Source organism: Psammomys obesus, unplaced genomic scaffold (genome assembly GCF_907164565.1).
Source record: "Psammomys obesus unplaced genomic scaffold, mPsaObe1.curated_primary_1811, whole genome shotgun sequence".
Taxonomy (NCBI): Eukaryota; Metazoa; Chordata; class Mammalia; order Rodentia; family Muridae; genus Psammomys; species Psammomys obesus.
The window spans coordinates 59,474,399-59,480,167 of NW_026585644.1; positions in this window are offsets into that span (position 1 = coordinate 59,474,399).

Sequence of the window (5,769 nt, forward strand, 5' to 3'; positions counted from 1 at the left end):
TTTTGTTTTGTTTTGTTTTGTTTTGTGTTTCAAGACGGGGTTTCTCTGTGTAGCTCTGGCTGTCCTAGAACTCACTTTGTAGAACTCATAGAGATCCACCTATCTCCCTCCCCAGTGGTGGTGTGCCATTGCCACCTGGCCTCTCTGCCTGCTCTTGAGACTCTTTTCCTCCTACCAGGTTGCCTTATCCAGCCATGATATGAGGGTTTGTGCCTATTTTTATTGCAACCTTCGATTCTGTGTTTTGTTGACTTCCTGGGAGGCCTGCCCTTTTCTGAAGGGAAATGGAGGGATAATGAATCTTAGGTAGAGGGGAATAGAGAAGGGAACACTGCAGTATGAGAGAAGAACAACTAAAAAGAACAAAGGAACCAAATTTTTATTTTTTGAAAACAAACTTTTAAGAAAGAAAAAAAAAGTTGACACAGGTAAGGTGGTGCATGCCTTTAATGCCAGCACTCTGGAGGCAAAGGCAGGAGAGTATTTGTGAATTTGAGGACAGCATGGTCTACAAAGTGAGTGCAAGACAGCCAGGGATTTTACACAGAGAAATCCTGTCCTGGAAAAACATAAATAAATAAATAAATAAATAAATAAATAAATAAATAAATAGATAAATAAATAAATAAATAGGCACGGCAAAACATGGCTCAGCTGGCAAAGTCGCTTGTTGTATAAGCCTATTGACCTATTCGCTCTGCAGAATCCAGATAATGATGAAAGGTGTTTGAACCAACTCTACAAAGCTTATTCTGTTCTCTACATGCTTACCATGACAGTCACATAAAACAAGTTACACATAATTACTATAAAATAGTAAACCTCAAGAAGGTAGAACATATTCATGTCATTCTTTTTCCAGTGTCCCCTCATTCACATGTGCTTGACTCACAATATAAAACAGTTTTCATCTCTAAACTTCCTCTTACTTCCATATACCAGCAGCCCACTGATTGGTAAGAAGCAAAACACCGGCTGTGCAACTGATAACTTTTTAGTTAAGAGGATGTGTTTTGGAAATATATGTCCCTATGGGAACTGAATAAAATTGCTATTCAGAAGTTTCTAATGGGCAGAGATACACATTCTAGTACTTATAGGAAGAAAGAAAACTTTAACAGTCTCCACAACTGAGTTGGTTTGAACTGACTAAGCTAAGGATGCCAGAGAGGGAAAGACTAGTCTCCCTCCTCACTCCAAACCTGCTGGTCTTAGCAACTTCTTAGTGAAAGTAGGACAAAGCCTAGGCTATTTTTAGAGAGTAATTGTTATAACATAGTTAAGAAACACACACACAAATCAGTCAAGGGTTAGGAAAGAAGCTGGTAGGAACCCTGGGATTCAGGGCACTGGTAGAGCACTGGCCAGAGGCGTAGGTGACCTATGTAAAGAACACTAAGCAGAGGGCTGCCTCTTCTCTTCCCATTATTTTCCCATCTACACCATGTAGCTTTCCTATACCATGCTCCACTCTAATCCCTGCCCAATACCATCTACAACACTGGCGAGGCCTAGTGCAAAATGAAAACATAGTCCTTCATTCAAATGCTATATTGAAAAGTACAGGTAGTTAAAGGCAATATTAAACCAAGCTAAGGTACCCAGTATTGCACAAGCCAGCAACCAGGCCTGCTTTTTGCCGGCATCCCCACACTGGTGTCTCATCTCTCACATAGCTACCTGTGTCTCCAAATAACACTTGTCCCTACCCTTGCCCTTACCAATGAAGCTATTTAGGATCACAGAATCCCACCTTGAAGGGCCCTAGACAACCAGCCACTTTATTTTGTATACCCAGAAACTAGGAGGTTAGTTGAGGAACAACCAGCAGGACATGCAGGGCTGATCAAGTTCAGAGTGCTGCCCGCCCAGCTCACCAGCCTAGACTGCATGAAAGAAGGAAGCCAACAAGGAAGGGGCAGAGGGCTAGGAGAGCAGAAGCCCAAGCCACTACACAGTTATTAAACTATAGACCCATAAGACCATAGTATTCTTTAAAATATTAAAATGGGGTGTGGATGCAGCACAGCAGCTTCCAGAAGCACAAAGGATGCTCAGCTGATAGAGGCACTTGCTGCCATGATGACCTGAGTCCACGCAGTAGAACCCCATGGTGGAAAGAGAGAACCAACTTGCAGAAGACATCATCTGACTCCACACCCGTACACACATTCAGACAAAATGAATAAAATATCTAAATGCTTCCAAATGATACTTTAAAGGAGGTTTTGATGGCTAATTGAGTTAAAATCATTTTCTTTCTGTTATGCTTTAATGTATTTTTCACTCTGTAATATGCAACATGTGTTATAAATATATATAAGACAAAGCTTAATGTTTACACCTTTGGTCAATGTGATAGGAATCTAGGATTCTATCCCCAGGAAATAATATAAACCATGATTTCATCTGGTGTTCCAATATTATTACAGTAGCAGAGAGGGGAAAAGAGGGAGAGAGAAAAGGAGAGAGAAGGAGAGACAGACTGACTGAGGCAGTCAAAGAAAGACAGAGAAGTTTGGCTTAGGATCATTTCCTGGATCCTTCTTGAACGAGTGCATAAACTTCTAACTACAATATAGAAATTATGCACCGGGTGGCAGCAGGGAGCCAAGCAAGTGGTTCTCTTGAAGGCAGTTCTCTTGAACCTTAGAGCCCAAAGCTAGGAATGTTCACTGAGGATCTTTTTTCACAATGATTTCGAAACTTTACCAAAACCAACAAAACTTGTTTTCAGACAGGGTTTCTCTGTGTGGAGCCTTGGCTCTCCTGAACTTGCTTTTGGAGACCAGGCTGAGATCCACCTGCCTCTGCCTCCCAAGTGCTAAGATTAAAGGCATGCGTCCCCACTGCCTGGCTAACAACAAAACCTTTTAACACCAAATGTCTTTTAGGCATTTAGCCTTCAAAGTGGCTCATTGGGTAAAAGTGCCTGACGTATTGTTAAGTCCAAAATCACCACTGGAGACCACCACTCACATATGCAATTGGCATATGTGTTTTGTTGTTTTGTTTTTTGTTTCTTGTTTTGTTTTTTGTTTTTGTTTGTTTTTTGTGTGTTTTTTTTTTTTTTTCTCAAAAACCTGCATACCATTCTAAAGGATGTCGACCCTAGACAAAGGTGCACAGGCCTTTATATAGGAAACTAGGCAAGTTCTAGCAAGGGTTAGGAAATGTAAAACCTCATTGGTGGATGCTGGGAAGTTACAAGGTCGATTCCTAATTGGTTTGCATCCAGCTGGTCGGTGGGCTGCATTCCTGTGCCATGAATGTTTGTTTAACTACAGGATGAGATAAGGCTGCCTAGCACAAATGCCCCATCCTGGGATACGATATTTTCCCATTCTTGTGGTTATTTCCAGCCTATTTCTTGGGTGGCGGACTTTATGGTCTTGATCCTAGAACTGATGACCTATGCCTAGTTCCTGGAACTGACGATTTTTCTTTTAAAGTCAGGCCTGGTAATAAAATGGAGACAAAATGGAGTTTTGTCCTTCCAGAACAAGCCTGACCTCGTATGTTCAGTTCCTGGAACCAACAATCAAAGACCATCGTCTCCTGGAAGTTATCCTCTAACTTTTCAGCTAATGCTCAGTGACCCTTGGGCTCATGCATGTATACACACGCGCAAGCTTGTGCACGCGCGCGCGCGCGCGCGCGCGCACACACACACACACACACACAGACACACACCAGCAAACTTAAAGGAAATAGATTATTTTTAAAGATAACAAATGAACAAAGACCTATTAGTTTGTGTTATCGAAAGAACCAACATCAGTGAAAACCAGAATCAGTTGGCTAGAGAGTAAATAGACCAATGATAGATAGATAGATAGATAGATAGATAGATAGATAGATAGATAGATAGACAGACAGATAGGCAGGCAAACATACATAGCAGATGGATTTGGTAAAGAACTGATTCATATAACTATTAAAGCTTGAAGTCCCATGATCCACAGAGGCCCAGATTCCACAGTTCATAGCCTGAGAACCAGCAGACCTGTTAGTATAACTATAAGTGTGAAGACAAGAGAAGCTAAGTGTCCTGACTCAAAGACAGTGGATAAAAGTCAGAGCCTCCTGCCCCAGCCTGCTTGTTCTACCGCCTAAAATGTGCATTTTAACAGGCATGCCCTTATGCCACACCTGTGATGATTCGGAACCAGTGGCCCAGTCAAATGCACATATAAAATTGAGCATCTTGACATGGCAAAGCCTGTGTGCAGGGACAGAGGGCAGAGTCAACACACTAAACCCTGTTACTAAAAAAGATCTGTATTAACAAAGAAGATTCAGTACATGCTATTTTTAGTGGGGGGGAAGGCAGATTACAAAGCACTAACATGGAAAGGTAACTGTTAGTATTTAGACAGCCTGCTTCTGGGTTGCCTAGCAACCTCTGATGTCATCATGTGTCACCCACCAGGTAACCACACCTGGCAGGCATGGTCAAGTTTCTTCTTAAAAAGATCAACCTGCCACTTTGTCGCTCTCTTGCCCTCTTGCCCTCTTGCCATCTTACTCTCTTGCTCTGCTGCTCTCTCCCCTTTCTCTGTCAGGACACCCCTTCCCTTCATGTCTCACTCTCTCTCCTCTCTCTCTCTTCTTCTCCATCTGATAAACCTTTTTCATATAAAATCCATTGTGCACATCGTCATTTCATTGATCCTAACAATAACTTTTTATTTTGAGACAGGGTTTTTCTGTGTAGCCTTGGCTGTCTTAGACTCGCTTTGTAGACCAGGCTGGCCTCAAACTCACAGATATACCTGTTTCTGCTTCTCTGGGTGCTGGGATTACAGGGATGTGCCACCATGCTGGGCTGGTAATTTATTTTTTAATAACTTAAGATATTTTTATATAGTAAAGGTACAGGGGACTGGTTATGGTGGCTCACACCTTTAATCCCAGCACTCAGATGGCAGAAAGAGGGGGGCCCCTGTGAGGTCTAGTGAGTCTAAAACTAAATAAATAATAATGCTACCTCACCATGCTATTGTGAAGATTTCATGGAGTCTCCAGGTAAAAACCCAAGAACAGTGTCTGACATATAATACAGTAAGATCTTGGTAGCTTTTAGCTACCACAATTATGTAATCTCATTGCTTTGGGTGTGTGTAGGGGGGTTGTTCATTGGTTTGGTTTTTGGGGGATTTGGTTTTTCAAGGCAGGGTTTCTCTGTGTAGCCCTGGCTGTCCTGAACTCATTTCATAGACCAGTCTAGGAAGATCACAGAGATCTGTCTGCCTTAGCCTCCCAAGTGCTAGGATTAAAGGTATATGCCACCACACCCACCCTCTCACTGCTTTTTAAAAATAACATATATATGTGTCTGTATGTATATATGTATATGCATGTGTGTATATGTATGTGTGTGTACTTACATGGACGTAAGAACCTTCCTCCAGGGAAAATATATATCTAAATATTTTGAGATCTGGCTAGTGTGCTTGTACACAGTTCTGTAATCATGTTGGAGGGAATTCTGGTGGCCATGCTGTACATTCAGTTGCTGTGAACAGGTTTGGAACAGTGACTTACATGATACATTTCCAAGAAAAAAAATAGAGCCTGGAAAGTGTGTGCCAAGTTGCAACCCCATCACCCATGTTAAAAGCACATGCAGTTAGAAGCGCACCGCTGCCGCCCAGCACTGGAGCTGTGCGCACAGTGAGTTCCCCAGATAGAGCTCCTCGCAGGCAATGGCATGCCCTGCCTCAAAAAACCAAAATAAGTAAAAAAATAATAGAAGTCTATAGTACG